Genomic DNA, 16,765 nt, shown 5'->3' with positions numbered 1-16,765 from the left:
CCTGGATTTGAACTGAGTTAGAGTTTGAAGTGCTGAAAGGCAATTATATAAATCAAATAAATAAAGATTTTCTCATTCATCACTTTAATGAGTGGAGGAGTAGCCTAGTGATTAGCGCAGCAGGCTACAAACCAAGGAAATCAGGGTTCAAATTCCACTGCTGATTCTTGTGACCTTGGGCAAGTCACTTCACCCTCAGGTACAAACTTAGGTTTAGATTCATCAAAATGCTATAAATTTTGCATGGGTAATGCCTGCGATAAGGAAAAGGGGCATGGTTAGCATAATTTTGGAGTCACCACATAGAGCGCTAATATAGTACTTCACAGAGGTATTTTATTGCACTCATAGGGGCAGATTTTCAAAGGGGTATGTGCGTACCCCCCGAAAACCTGCCCCAAGCTTCCCCTGCGTGCGCTGAGCCTATGTTGAATATGCTCGGCGGCGCGCGCAAGCCCCGGGACGAGCGTAAGACCCGGGGCTTTCCTGGGGGGGCATGGCGCGGTGGCGTGTCACCCGAGGGCGGGGCCGCAAGTGTGGTTCCAGCCCGGGGGCATTTCAGGGGCGTGGCCGAGGCCTCCAAAACTGCTCCCGGGCCGGGGAATCGTGCGCCGGTGGTCAGCCGGTGTGCGCGAGTTACACCTGCCTCAGGCAGGCATAACTTTTATAATAAAGGTAGGGGGGGTTAGATAGGGGAAGGGAGGGGGAAGGTGGGGGGATTTTGGAGCGGCCTCGGAGGGAACGGGCAGTGTGCGCAGGGCTCGGCGCGCGCAAGGTGCACAAATGTTCACCCCCTTGCGCGCGCCGACCCCGGATTTTAAAAGATACGCGTGGCTGTTCGTATGTCTCACTGTGCATGTAAAACTGGCCCCTAAACCCTTGACCACCACCAAAACGTCACCTTGAGTTACTAGTTGGCCATCCTATAGTGGTATAAGTAGTTGACTACTATCTGTGCCACCCAAGAGGCTCTCACTCACTCTCTCTCTCTCTGTCCAAAAATGCCTGAAACAGAATTTCACATAGATTAACACTAGGAAAAAAGGTGTAGTTATTTCCAGCAATAATGTACATTACACTATCACATGCAGCATCAATGCCCCTCATTTTCATAAACTTCTGCCCTTTGACTAAATTTAAAAAATTTGCATTCACATCACTCGATAAATAACGCTTGCGTTATGGCATTATCATGGGCGTTAGGGCCCCGCGATAACACATAACACATTTTGATGAATGACCCTGTTAGACTGTGAGCCCTCTGGATAGGGAATACCTACAGTACCTGAATGTAATCCACTTTGAAGTGCCGATAAGCGGAATATAAATCAAATAAATAGAGGCAATTATTAGAGAGGTGTATTCATTACTTCCATTTTGGTATGTACCTTACCAACTTTATAGTACACTCGAAAAAAAACAGATAGTCTGTATGAAATTTTAATAATGAATCAATAGAAACTTATGTGTATTCCTAGTAATTATAGTTTATAATTATAGTTTATAATAGTAATATAATTAGAGGTAATTTTTGAAGGAACTTCTGTGAGTGATGTAGTGCTTGACCTACAGAAATGACTAGAAATTGGTGCCTGCAATATGTTCATAAAATTACATGCATATACACTCTACACACAATTTTAAGAGCATGGGGAGAGGCTTTCTAGGGGTAGGTAGGTTGGGACTTACATACACTCTTTTTGATTTTAAAAAGTGTATGCATAAATTACCTTAGCAGATATGTGCACAGCTTTTGCTGGGATAATTTTCAAAGCAAACTTAATGCGCAAAAGTCTGCTTTGAAAATGTGTATGTTTTGCGCATACTTGCTGGCTAACTTATGTGCAATGTTACAAAATTGCCTCTTCAATGCAGTCTGTACAGTGCAAAATAAATCACGTTATTATATATTCCCAATCCCAAAGGACTTGAATCAGAGTTTCCTATTTTTAGAATTTTGGGTTCTAGTCATGAGGCCTTCCATAATACTATACTTCACAATATGCAACTGTAGTCTTTGATCCTTGGTCTGAAGTGAAACTAGTCACATGTGATCATCCGTTTCATTCTCTGTTTAATAATTCATGCAGCTCTGATGACCTAGGGTTTCTTGGCACATTCCACAATCATCATAAGTATAATAGTCTTCTCCAACAAGAAGCTAAAACAACATCATTAAAAAAGCTTACAATAATACAAAACAGGATAACAAAAATGTCTTTCATTGGGATGTGGACAAAAGACTCTCCGGTTTTTGACCTCTTCCAGAAGGACGTGCCAGAGATAAGACAAGACTCTACCTTCTGCCTCTAGAAAACTAAAGGAAAAAGGACAGAGCGGCTTCTGCTGCCACTCTCCACCATCATATGGTCGTTAAGGCACTAGTTGGTTTCTCAAAACCAATGAGCAGATCACCTGAAGATTAGTGCCCCTACCCCTATCTCCCAGATTACTCCATTTGACATAGATATTACTGTTGTAGCTGTTTGGGGCTGCAAACAGTAGGGACATCATAGTAGGGAAGCACAAGGAGAAAATCTTTAGGTCATCTCAAGTTATAAGACACAAGATCTTAAAATAAAACGATAGTTAAAACAATGCTGAAGTATGGATTCATTCAGATTTGAAGCAGGTCAAAGCTTCAAATAAAGTTGCAAAAATTGCTCCAAATCCAAATCTGGATTTGAACTGGGTTGGCATGCTGAAAGGCAGAAAATGCATCAAATAAATAAAGGGTTTCCCATTCTTAGTTTATAATACATTTAGAGGGTAATTTTCAAAAGAACTTCTGTTTGGCGGGGTGGAGCAAGCAGTGGGAGGAATGGCGGAGGGGTTAATCTTCAGGTGACCCAATGATCCAGACCCTTAAAATAACACATAAGTATGGATTTCTGAAGCACATTTCACATTTGTCGGCAACAGAAAACAAATAGGCTTCAATAATGCGCTTTTGGTGAAGCTTTGCATACTGTGCGACAGCTATCAATCAGGTTCTGGTGAAACCGAATAGGGCACATTTCAGGATCAGGGCTGGCTTTCATACAAAGATAGATTTAATTTAACCAAAGTTATCATGCCTCAGGTTGGACAGATGGATTGAACCACTGCTTAAGCACTTTTCGGCTGAGTTGAAACTCTTAAAACACAGACTGCTAGTCAGTTGAGGATACACAGTGTGAGGTGAATAATCTCTCTGCAGGAACCTTTTAAAGCAATTCAGTGGCCATTTTCAGCCTGTATCCTACAGTATGTAATATCTTGAGAAGATGACGATAATTATATTAGTCTTCTAGCCTGTAGAAGGCTAAAGCATATCTTAGCTTCAAGTAAATGTCAAAAAAGGCCTCCCCTTGCCATTCCATCTACACCCAGAAATTACTTTTCTCATGGTCCTGCTTATTTTTGTCCTTAATCAGGGTAGAAGATTCTGGGCAAAACTTCTTGAGGCATTTTGCAAATGTTTCGTGAACACAATAAGAAAAATGCAGTGGTTTAATTCTTCCTTATTCTATTTTCCTTTTTGTCTTTCTTGTTTGTTCTAACTCTTTTCTCTCACTTCCCCCTTCTCCCTTGAATATCCAGTGACAAATTTGGCTTTGTGTCATTCCTGGGGCATTGTCAATGCTGCCTCCACCAGCTCTTGCCAAGTAAAAGGTGAACTAGTGCTATTTTATAAACCTCGCACATATGCACGCAAGTACCAGTGTGCGAATAACTTTGTGTTAAAAAAAAAAAAAAAAAAAAAAAAAGGGGGTGGGCTAGGGTCAACATTTACACACACAAATCCAGATTTTATAACTTGCAAACAGAGCGGGGCGGATTTTAAAAGGGTTACACGCATAACCCTTTGAAACCCGCTCCTGCGTACGCTGAGCCTATTTTGCATAGGCTCGGCGACACGCGCAAGCCCCAGGACGCATGTATGTCCCGGGGCTTGAAAAAAGGGGCGGGGGCGGGACGGAGGCCTTCGGTACAGCGGCCGTGCTTGGGGATCGCGCGCCGGCACTTGGCTGGCGCATGCAACCAATGCCTGCCCAGAGGCAGGCACAACATAAAATAAAGGTGGTGGTGGGGGGATGATTTAGGTAGGGCTGGGGGGCAGGTTAGGTAGGGGAAGGTGGGAGGGGGCGGAGGGAACAGGGAAAGCCATCGGGGCTCCCCTAGGGCTTGGCACACGCAAGGTGCACAAGTGTGCACCCCCTTGGGGTAGATTTTCAAAGGGCTGCGCGAGCATGTTATAAAATCGGGCGTAGATATTAAAATCCGGTCCAGTGCGTACAGCAGGGCTTCCCAAACTATGGGTAACCTTCAGCTGGGGTCACAGATTCCTCAAACAGCCATGCTCTTCAGGTGCCAGCAACATTAATAGTGGAAGTTAGCATGAGGCCTGTGAGCCAGCACACACTAACAGGCGCTGTAGTGATCCCACCCTCCCATGAGTTTCCATGGTAATGGGAAAGGCCTGCTCGAGGAGGGATCAGAGCCTGTAAACTTGCACTGGCTCAGGCCTTGAGCTGATTTCCATTGCTAATGCTGCTGCCACCTGCAGATCACCATTGGGCTTGGGAGCAGCCATGATGGAGGACTGAGCGTGCATAGACCAGTGGAGACTGCTACTGCTCCTCTCTTTCCACACAGCACAACCACTAAATTTACCCAAAGTAAAAGTGTTGTCCCTTTCAGCCGCCTGCCCTCTTTTCCCATCAGTTGTCATCCAACTGTGGCCCAGGGCCAAAGGAAAATGTTGCTGCTGATCCTGGCAGGGAGGCTGTTTGGAGAAAGGGATGGATCAGACGCAGGAGGGTTTTGAGGGTTCAATCAGCTAGAGAGGGATTAGCAATGAGGGATGAGAGAAGAGGAATATTAGATCAACCGGGGAAGAGGAGTTGGGGGATGAGAAGGACTGGAAATGAGGCTGGGAGATTTGAGAGAGAGGATGGGAGATGAGATTGTGGAGGGAATGGGAGATAGGGCAAAAGAGTGGAGATGACAGAGGGTCAGTAGATGGTTAAAAAGGACTTGGGGGCAAGAGAGAAGCAGCTAGGGGATATGAAAATGGCTGGAGAGGGTGAGAGGGGATTGGCTGGGGAGATGGAAGAAGCTGGGAGATGGAAGAGGGGCTGAGGTTGAAAAAGGGGTTCTTCTGGAGGGGAGAAGGTTAAAGCCCTCTGGAAGGAGGGGAGATTAAGAGAATGGATCGACTTGATGAGGGTGAAGGTTGAGGGGCAGACTCAGTTGGAGTGCAGGGAGGGGCAGTGACCATTAGAGGGAGACTTCATCCTTACTAATTTGTTTTAATTGTTTTCGGGGGTCATATGAATTTTCAAGTGCTAAAATGGGGTCATATTGGCTAAAAGTTTGGGAAGCCCTGGCATATAGGCTGTTACTTTTGCATATTTACTTCTGCTAATTATCAGGTATAAGTCAAAATAAAACTCTTTAAAGCCAAAAACTACTGTATGAGGGGTCTTCAACCAGAGCGGGGGTCTTGATAGCCTGGATAAACTGGTGGACTAATTGTTAAAACTGATAATTTCCTTCGCATGTGCACGTTACAATATGTGCTGTCTTGCACGTGTAAAAGCTTACAAAGAAAATACGCAAATAACATTTCCTCTTGTAAATGCTTAAAATCAGGAGCACAGATATGTGCGACTAGGTGCATTTTATATAATGCGTGCACACTTGCATGGGCAATCTAAAATTCATGCGCACGTGGGCTCCCACCCACATATATGCGTATATGCGACACGCGCACTTGTTTTAAAGTTACCACCCTGTGAGAAGCCCAAGGTACCATTTCCGTGATTGATATCCTGAGGTTGGATAATAATCAAAAAGTCTAAATAACTGACCTTGTAGTTAGATGCAGTTAGCACAAGGGACACCTCCTGGCAAGTCAGCTGCCTTGTTTGGATTTTGGAGACTGCCACCATCCAGCACCCTGCCTCAGTTTCTCGCTTAAACACAGCCTTTTACTGATCTATAAAGTTGCACCTTCCAAGAAATGACCAGATATCAACTATTCCAATTATATGACCTAGCTCAAGTTCCAAGCGGATCAGATAATATGCCAGTTACTATTACAAATTCATAAATGGACAATTTCATTGATGCTAAGTCAACCTTTGTTTTCATTGCTTTTATAGTTAAACATATCTGAGTTCTAGTTTGCCTTAAAAAATATAAAGCAATCTGAAACTAGGGTTAAAAAACCCCAAAAGTGCTAATGATGTTTTGGTAAGCACAGGAAGGGAAGCATTTATGGTCTCCATCCTGTTGCAGCAACAAATAATGTCTTTCTGAGCAAACAGGATACGGAGAAGTCACACGAAGACCTGAGTTTTGACTTTCAAAAATAGACTTTGTCAAAATGGGGACATACCTGGAGGTAGAACTAGAAGACTGGGAGAAAATGGGAGAGGTGGAACAACAGTGGGCGAAACTAAAGGAAGCAATCACAAAAGCAACAAATCTATATGTAGAAAATTAAACAAAAGTAAGAGAAATAAGAAACCGATCTGTTTCTCAAAGGAGGTGGCTGACATAATAAAAGCAAAAAAAGCATCAAGAATTATAAAGGATCCCAAAAAGAGGAACACAGGGAAGAATATCTGGTAAAACTTAGGGAGATAAAGAAATCACTAGAGGTGTGAATCGTGTAATCGATCGTCTTAACGATCGATTTTGGCTGGGGGGGAGGGAAATCTGATTGTCAAGTTTTTTTTTTCTAAAAATCGTTAAAAATCGAAATCGGGGGAGGGCGGGAAAACTGGCACACCAAAAAAACCCTAAAACCACCCGAACCTTTAAAACAAATCCCCCACCCTCCCGAACCCCCCCCCAAAATGTTTTAAATTACCTGGGATCCAGTGGGGGGGGGTCCCGACGCGATCTCCTCCCGCTCTCTGGCCTCCGCTTCGTTGAGAAATGGCGCCGGTGGCCCTTTGCCCTTATCATGTGACAGGGCAAAGGTAGCGCCGGCGCCATTTTGTTTTCTGGCTCCCGACGTCACGCGTGCGGGAGATCGCCCCCGGACCCCCGCTGGACCCCCAGGGACTTTTGGCCAGCTTGGGGGGGGGGGGGGGGGCCTCCTGACTCCCACAAGACTTGCCAAAAGTCCAGCGGGGGCATTTGTATTGTATCGCGTATCTAACGATTTTGGACGATTTTAAAATTATCTGACAATAATTTTAATCGTTCAAAAACGATTCACATCCCTAGTAATCACGAAAGCAAAAAGTCTGGCAGAAGAAAGGATTGCCAAAGAGGTATAGCGAGGTGACAAAACATTCTTCAGATACATCAGAGAAAGGACCTGATGAGAGAGAACCTCCCTTTCCTATCTAAAATTATAGAGAAAGTCATCAACAAGCAACTCACAGAATTTCTAGACGAAAATCAATTACTCTTCCCATCTCAATATGGATTCCGCAAGAACCACAGTACAGAAACCCTTCTCCTGTCACTCTCGACACTGGACACTCTTACTTACTGGCTCTTCTTGACATTTCTTCTGCTTTTGACACTGTCAACCACAATACCCTCATTTCCCGCCTCTCGCAAATTGGCATCGCTGGCACTGCCCTTTGCTGGCTCTAATCTTTTCTGAAGGACAGGACATACAGTGTCAAAACTGACCGCCATGAGTCGAAACACAGAAAACTATTAAAGGCATGCCACAAGGATCCTCACTATCATCTATACTTTTCAACATATACCTCACTCCCCTCTGTCGACTTTTGGTGAAACTAGGCCTCCCACATTTCATATACGCAGATGATATTCAGATCCTCATCCCCATCAATGATTCCTTACCTAATGCTCTGAAAATTTGGGATACGGCTCTTGTTGAAATAAAGAAAGTATTTACCGAAAATTTCCTAGCAATAAACACTAGCAAGACAGAGCTCCTCATCATCACTCCACAAAACAACATTTCTTTTAACACTAACCTACATTCACCATCTGACACTCTCAATTTACAGCAAGTCCGCAGCCTCCGCGTTATCATTGACAATCATTTCTCCTTAAAGAATCCATTTCTTTAAGCTACATACTCTAAAAAGAATTAAACCTCTCCTACATCCACATGACTTCCGGACAGTTTTACAAGCTGCAATATTGTCAAAACTGGACTACTGTAATTCCATCCTACTAGGTCTCCCTAAAAATTCACTACAACCATTACAGATGCTACAAAATGCCGCTGCACGCTTACTCACCAATACTCACCGCCATGAACACATTACACCATCTCTCCAATTCCTTCACTGGCTTCCTGTAGCATCTAGGATATTATTCAAAGTACTCACCCTCATTCATAAGTCTATCTATAACCAAGATATGCAATGGTTCGCTGATCAGTTTACATTCCGCACATCAAAGAGACCAATAAGAAAAATGCACCAAACCAAACTTGTTTCTTCATCACTTAAACACATCAATCACGCCGCTACGAGAGACCGCTCATTCACGATCGCCGGAACCAACATCTGGAACAAAATGCCTACAGACCTGCGCCTAGAGCCCTGCCATAGGAAATTTAAAAGAACCTTAAAACCTGGCTATTCAAACAAGCTTACACTCAATAATCATCTCCTCTTCAGAAATGCTGATCGCTTGTTCCACTCAAAATACTTTATCTGCCTTCAAATAGATATCTTGCCATAACTCCTGCTCATCTATTGTATCTAAATGTCCTCTCTACACCCACCCTTTGTAAAGTCTGTTTTTCGGATCCATATCCACACTCCATATTAATGAATTGCTCGTTGCTAAGTTTTATTTTACCTGTTTCTGATCTCCCTTCCTTATTAGGCATGCCTCAACTGTAGAATATGATTATCATTGGTTTAATAGTTTTGTTTTATGTGGTATTTATGTTTCCTCTTAATTTCATTTAATTGTAAAGCCTGTTGCTGATTTATTGTTCATTGTAAACAGAGGTGATGTTTTTAACGTGCCGCGGTATATAAAAATTACTAAATAAATAAATAAAGGTTCAAAGAGGTATAATGAAACTGAAAGGTGATCAGGATCAATGTGTGGCGAGAGACGAAGAAATGGCAGAAATATTAAACAAGTACTTCTGTTCGGTGTTCACTAAAGAAGACTGTAGAAGGGGGTGGAGCAGACGAAACTCCGTTTACAGAAGAGAATGTATGGACTGAAAGTGGATAAGGCCATGGGGCCTGATGAGGTTCATCTCAGGATACTGAGGTTCAGAGATGTGCTGTCGGCTCCGCTGAGTGACCTGTTCAATAGATCCTTGGAAACGGGAGTGGTGCTGAGTGATTGGAGAACAGCGATGGTGGACCCACTTCACAAGAGTGGGAGCAGAGAGGAGGCTGGAAACTACAGGCCAGTTAGCCTCACCTCGGTGGTGGGAAAATTAATGGAGACTCTGCTGAAGGAAAGGATAGTGAGCTATCTACAATCCAGTGGGTTGCTCGAGCCAAAACAGCATGAATTCACCATGGGAAGGTCCTGTCAGATGAATTGATTGGGTGACTAGAGAATTGGATCAAGGAAGAGCGCTCGATGTGATTTACTTGGATTTTAGTTAAGCTTTTGCTATAGAATCACATAGAAGACTCATGAATAAAATGAGAAGCTTGGGAGTGAGCGCCAAGGTAGTGGCGTGGATTACAAACTGATTGACGGATAGAAGACAGCTTGTAATGGTAAATGAACCTGCTCAAAAGAGAAAGCAGTGTTAGTGCCACAGGGATCGGTGTTGGGACTGGTTCTGTTCAATATCTTTGTGAATTTGCAGATGATACTAAGATCTGTAACCGAGTGGACACGGTGGAAGGAGTAGAGAGAATGAGACATGATTTAAGGAATCTTGAATGGTGGGTGAAGATATGGCAGCTGGGATTCAATGTCAGGAAGTGCAGGGTCATGTATCTGGGGTATGGTAACCCCAAAGAGCTGTATGTGAAGGGGTGTGTGTGAAAGGAACAAGAGAGAGAGACCTTGGGGTGATAGTGTCTAGTGATCTGAAGACAGCGAAGCAAGGTGACAGCAAAAGCCAGAAGAATGCTGGACTGAACTGAGTGAGGAATAACCAATAAGAAAAAGGAGGTGATAATCCCCTTGTACAGGTCCTTGGTGAGGCCTCACCTGGAGTACTGTGTTCAGCTCTGTAGACCTTATCTCAAAAGGGGCAGAGCCAGGATGGAGGCAGTCCAGAGAAGGGTGACAAAATGGTGGTGGGTCTCCATCAAATGACTTAGGAGAGGTTGAAGGTCCTAAATATGAATACCCTGGGGCAGAGGAGGTGCAGGGGAGATATGATACAAACTTTCAGATACCTGAAAGTTTTTAATGATGCATAATCAACAACAAACCTTTTCTGTTAGAAAGAAATCAGTAGAACTAGGGGTCACGAAATGAAACTCCAGGGAGGATGACTCAGAACCAATGTCAGGAAATATTTCTTCACAGAAAGGGTGGTGGATTCCTGGAATGCCTTTCCGGAGGATGTGGTGAAAACAAAAACAGTAAAAGATTTCAAAGGGGCATGGGATAAACACTGTGGATCCCTTAAGGCTAGAGGATGGGAATGAAGAAAAGAGTGCATGGGGGTAACTTGCTGATGAGGCGGTTACTACCCTTAACCAATAAGCCTTTATGCTGTTGATGCAACTCCATCACTGCTCTCTACTTCAAAAGCAGGGGGAAAAGGGGAATTAGATTCAGATAGCAACCAACAAGGACATTGAATTGTACAGTCTGGGAAAACAAATAAGCATGGGAGTAACTTGCTAATATGGCAATTACTACCCTTAACCAATAAGCCTTTATGCTGTTGATGCAACTCCAACCATTGCTCTCTGCTTCAATGGCAAAAGGCAACGGGGAATTGGACTCAAGCAGCAACCGACAAGGGCCCTGACTTTGATAGTCTTATAAAGGTGGCTTGTATGGCCAGCAGTTTCTACCATAAGCTTGCTGGGCAGACTGAATGGACCATTTGGTCTTTTTCTGGCATAATTTTAACGTTTCTAAGAGTGCACCCATTGTACATATCCTCCATAAAACAAACAGATCTCTTTCGTATATTAGTTGATGCCAATCTCTCTCATTACTATGCCACAGAAGTGGAAATCAATCAGAAGCTGCCCATACCATTGTACAGCTTTTGCTTCCAAAATCCTGGCTTTTCTTGTAAGAGTGATTTTTATCCCCAAATTCACATAGTGAAAGGGCAGTATTCTTAAATCACTAAATCGAACTTTAATACCTATCATACACACCATTTCAAATACTAGTGCTGCAAAAATCTCAGCAATATTTATGTAATAACATGCAATAATCTCTCTGTACCTGTTGAGCACCTCTGCCTGCAAAGCACTGCAGAAATCTGTGCAAAAAATGTCTCTCTTCTGATGGATTATTTTCAAGTGACCTTGCAAGGAATTAGAAATAATGGCTGAAAGCTCCTAAAGAGGCAGGAATGTAGTGAAGAGGGGATTACCCATTATTATTATTCCGCAAAGGTTCCAATTTCACCTGGAGGGCAATTGGCCTACTTGAACACTCCAGAATGCACTGTATCTGCTTTATTAAGTCCTGAATGGAATGAGTGACTGTGTTTGGACATCTTCCTCGTCCCCCTATGGCCCATTTCTCCTTGGCTAACAAGTGAGAAATAAGTCTTCAGAGAATATTTGACTCTGGCTTCCCACTTTCCTTCTTACTATTACATATGTTTATGAGGGAAAGTCAACCTTTCAACATCCCGTTACAATACAATACTTTTTTTCTCTCTTTGGTATTCTGTCCTTCTCCTTTCTAATCTATTTCATTTTACACTCAGCAGATCATTGCCCATTGTTAGGGCTCTTCTGGGGGTCTTTTTTAAAATTAATTGTAATTTTTTTTATTACACTATATTCATCATACAATAGGCCAAAGGTCCAACATGAAAGTGCACATTATCAAATGTACAGTGCAGTCATTTGATGTAGCATCTACAAAGATTAATTCACTGTTGCATTTTTATAATGAATACCTAAATAATCACAAGATGAATTGCATAAGGAACTCCTTCCACCTAACCCCCATAAACTAGCCCAGGGGTGGCCCAAGTCCAGTCCTGGAGAGCCACAAACAGGCCAGATTTCCAGGACATCCCTAATGAATATGCATGAGATAGATATGAATACAATGGAGGCAAGTGCATGCAGATCTATCTCATGCATATTCATTGTGGATGTCCTGAAAACCTGGCTTGTTTGTGGCTCTCCAGGACCGGGAGTTGGCCACCCTTGGACTAGCCCATTATAAATAACGTAAGCAACTCCATTATTGTAGGATGTGAAGGGCCTACATTTAAGCTCATTGATAAAACCACTGGGCCAGATTTTAAAATCTGCGCCCGGTTTTATAACAGAATCGCGCAGGGGGGTGCAAAATTGTGCAACTTGTGCGTGCCGAGCCGCGCAGCCTTCCTCCGTTCCCTCCGAGGCCTGCTCCCCAGCCCTACCTAAACCCCCCCCCTTACCTTTAATTTTTAAGTTGCGCCTGCCTCCGGGCAGGTGTAGGTTGCGCGCGCCGCCTGCCCCCAGCCCATCCACTCCCCGCCCATTTTTTCAAGCCGCGGGACATACGCGTGTCGCCGAGCAGGAGGCGTTTTAAAAGGGTTACGCACGTATATTACACGCGTAACCCTTTTAAAATCCACCCCACTCCGTGTGCCTTCAGGCTTGGGCTTTGCTCCCTTCTTTTCTTTCCACTTTATATATTCATTTCTCGATCACATTACTCCAACTCTCATTTCACTACACTGGCTCCCAATAAAATACAGGATAGACTACAAAATACTATCCATAATACACAAAATAATATATGAAGAACAAACAAACTGGCTAAGTGCATCCATAAAACTCCACTCACCAAACCGAAATCTCCTTCAGCTAACAAAGGTCGACTAAAAATTGCACCTGCTCGCCGCAAACAACTTACCTCAACTCGGAAGAGAGCCATTTCCCTAGGAAGCCCCGAACTCTGGAACACCCTCCCCACCGAAATGAGAACACAGCAAAATTTAAAAACCTTCAAAAAAGAACTAAAAACTTTGTTGTTCACCGAAGCCTACCAAAACACCCAATGACTCTATGCTACAACTTCCATTGCAGAACCAATACAAAGCACGTAACTTAACCTGTACATATGTTTATAACGACTACGATAACTATGTTAGCAAGCAAGTGAATTTCTGAACACACTGTTAAACATCGAAACTTTGTAAACCGCTGTGATGGCGAAACCGAACGACGGTATAAAAAACGCGATAAATAAATAAATAAAAATGAGTTTTTGGTTTGTTTCATGTTCATTTGTTTTGCTTTTTTTCCCATTTTATAATCATTTTACTGCACACTAAATCCAGTTAATGTGCAGTAATTCGATTTATTGCACATGAAAAAAAAAAAAGGGGGGGTCATTTTCAAAAGGATTTCATGCTTAAAACGGGGTTTTACACATGTAAATGTGCTTTTGAAAATTGCTACAATATATGCCATTGGATTGTCCATATGTTACTCCAGGGGGAATTCTGAGCTTCTGCAGAGCATAGAATTTGTGCAGAATTCCCCCCCTCCCATGCAGAATTTACAGTTTTGTGCTGAATTTCTGAGAGAGGCCCTGTAGGCCGCAAGTGGAGTCCATCCCTTCTGCAGCGAAGATTAGGCCCAGAGCAGCAGCTGGCCACGAGCGGGGCCTGTTCCTCTGCAGCAAAAGTCAGACCTGGAACAGCATCTGGCCGCAAGTGAGGAAGATCAGGCCCAAATATCAGCTGGCCGCAAGCGGAGCCCGTCCTGCTGTGGTGAAGATGAGGCCCAGAGCAGCAGTTGGACATGAGCGAAGCCTGTCCCGCTGCGGTGAAGATCAGGTCTGGAGCAGCAGCTGGCCAAAAGCAATGAAGATCAAGCACAAAGATCAGCTGGTCGTGAACGGAGCCCTTTCACTGTGGCAAAAATCAGGCTAAGAGCAGCAGCTGGTCGCGATGGAACAGCAAAGAACAGCAGGCCCAGCATAAGCCTGTGTGAGAGAGGAAGTGTGCTTGTGAGGGTGCCTCTGTGTGTGTATGTGTGAGCGTGAGAGAGAGAGACCCTGCGAGGGAGAGATTGGGATCCTGTATGTGTGAGTAAGGGATTGTGTGTGTGTGTGTGAGAGAGACAGAGGTAGCGTATGTGTGTATGTGTGCAATAGAGAGAAGACGCCTGTGTGATGGGATGTGTATGTGCAGGAGAGAGAAGGAGCCTAGGTTTTGGAGTGTTTGTGTGTACAAGAGAGAGTGAGCGAGCGAGCCTGTGTGAGGGTGGGTGTGTGTGAGAGGACAGAGGGAGCCTGTGGGAGAGAGTATGTGTGTGAGCGTGGACTAGAGAGAACGAGTGTGTGTGTGTGTGTGTGTGTGCGCGCAACAGAGAAAGGATGCCTGAGTGATGAGATGTGTAAGTGCAGGAGAGAGAAGAAGCCTAGGTGATAGGGTGTTTGTGTGTACAAGAAAGAGAGAGCTTGTGTGAGGGTGTATGTGCGCGAGGACAGAGCGAGCCTGTGTGAGGGAGTATATGTGTGTGTGAGAGTGGAATAGAGAGAACCTGTGTGAGGGTGTGTGTGTGTGAGAGAGAGGGAGCCTGCGTGGGTGAGAGAGGTACAGAGGGGAGCCTCTGTGAGAGGGCGTGTGTGTGCGTGCAATAGAGAGAGAGAGGTTATGTGAGGAGTGGTGTGTGTGCTTATGAGAGGGACAGGGGAAACATGTGTGGGCCAGTATGACAGAGGTGTCAGTGTGGGAGTGGAGAGCTGGGGGGTGAAAATAGAGTGGAAGGAGTTGAACATGGAGGGGGAGTGGAGAAATAGTGGAGAGCGGAGGAAAAGGGGCCTAAGAAGGCAGAGTGAAAGGGATCTGGCCAGGTGGGTAGGAGGAGAAGTGGAAGGGCCAGTCTTCCAGTGCACTTCTAGGGAAATTCTGCTCTAAATATTTAAAACTCTGCATCTTTTAGTAATAACTTTTCTGTATTACATTTTAAATTAATTACTTAAAGATTGTGATGTGTATTGTATTATTTTAACTAATATATAGTATGCAGACGTTTTGTAGAATTTTACATTCTTGTGCGCAGAATTCCCCCAGGAGTAATATGTTAATCACGTGTTAAGTGCACTTTATGCATGTAAATGACTTTTGGAAATTGCTACAATAGTATGTTACATTTACACATGTGACGCCTTTGAAAGTTACCTCCTTACAGGTGAATTTTAAAATCCTGAAGCGCGCATTAATTACGGGATGCGTGAAGAAGTCGGGCTCGCGCACGGCGAGCGGATTTTAAAAGCTGCCGAGAAACTCCTGTATCTCCTGCAGCACAAGCATCTTATAAGTTTTCGAGAGGGGACAGGGTGTTAGGGTGAAATGGGCAGGGCATGGGTGTTTTGGGGCAGGAACATGAGTTATACCCCCTGCCACGTAACATTACTTCTGTTATGCATGCCGGGTAAGTTAAAATGTAAAGAAAACTAGGCAGATCTGCGGGGGTTGTAAGGGTCAGGGCTGACGAGGGCAGTGAAGGCTATCAAACCAGGAAGGGCTGGAGGACCCATCACTTAACTGGGCGAACTGGGGACCAACTGATTAAAACTGGGCATGGCGACGCACACCCCTCTTAAAATCCCCTGATTTAGTGGCCCGCCCGCTTAAAATGTGGCGCACGTGTGGCACGGCCGGGCTGCTTTGTGACATGCGCACATGTGCACTGGTTTGAAAGTTATCGTCTTAGCGTGCACTAAAAATGAAATAAAAGTGAGAAAAAAATCACATCCCTAATAAATATAAACGGTAGAGAAGTTAGCACCAGAAGCGCAAGAGGCATTAAGAACCCGCAGTTAGAACAGCTTGGAAGTGGTGAGCAGACTTTTGGACTCGTGATCAAGGAGTTTGTGAGGGCAGGGAGTGGAGGAACGAGTCTCTACGGTGGAGTCTAGTGCGAAGGCCTGGCCGAACAGCAAAGCTTTGACTTTTTTTTTTTTTCCCCCCTGGAAAGTGAGGTAAGAAGTTTACGAAGAACACAGTGGGGCTATGTAGCAGGGGAGGGAGACCTCAGCAGACTGGCTGGCCAATGTGTCAAGCACACCAGCAAGGCCCCTTTGTCCCTTGCCAGAGAAGGCAATGCCGCTTTCTTTATCGGTGACCAGCTTTTCGCTCACCCACCCTTCTTGCAAATGGGGGCATGTCTCGGTATGGTGGCAAAGTGGCGGAGGCCAGGGCTTGTCATAGCCCAAAGGGGAGATGGTAAGTTGCTTCCCTATCTTTCCTTGGGTCCAGTAGAGCAGAGGTCCCCAACCCTGTCCTGGGGGCCCACTAGCCAGTCGGGTTTTTGGGATATCCACAATGAATATGCATGAGAGAAAATTTGCATGCACTGCCTCCATAATATGCACATTTTCTCTCATGCATATTCATTGTGGATATCCCAAAAACCCGACTGGCTGACGGGCCCCCAGGACAGGGTTGGGGACCACTGCAGTAGAGGAATCAGCCTGGCTTGATTAGTCCATCTGGGAAGCCCTACAGCATTGGGCTGGCCTCAGCTGAGACATCACAGAAGTTCAAAGGGCATGGGCCTTGCATTGCAATGGGCCAGGGTGCCCCAGCTGTGGATCTTAGGGATACATCACCCCCTCCCTAACTGGGTCATTGCCAAGCATTACAGGAGTCATGAAGGCATAATAGTAGCCCCAGTGTAATGATGATAAC

At 44.6% G+C, this 16,765-nt stretch overlaps 1 protein-coding gene and 1 long non-coding RNA gene across 3 annotated transcripts in view; one reads left to right on the top strand and one right to left on the bottom strand.

Annotated features, from left to right (window-relative positions):
* Positions 1-16,765, bottom strand: part of WSCD2 (WSC domain containing 2) — a 386,410-nt gene that overhangs the window by 2,496 nt on the left and 367,149 nt on the right. The gene's annotated exons all lie outside the window — the stretch shown is intronic.
* The window catches only part of LOC115073165, a 423,208-nt gene that overhangs the window by 84,672 nt on the left and 321,771 nt on the right, over positions 1-16,765 (top strand). The gene's annotated exons all lie outside the window — the stretch shown is intronic.

Source organism: Rhinatrema bivittatum, chromosome 11 (assembly GCF_901001135.1).
Source record: "Rhinatrema bivittatum chromosome 11, aRhiBiv1.1, whole genome shotgun sequence".
Taxonomy (NCBI): domain Eukaryota; kingdom Metazoa; phylum Chordata; class Amphibia; order Gymnophiona; family Rhinatrematidae; genus Rhinatrema; species Rhinatrema bivittatum.
The sequence above is the reverse complement of the archived record's forward strand: the minus strand, read 5'-3'. Positions and strand labels throughout refer to the sequence as shown.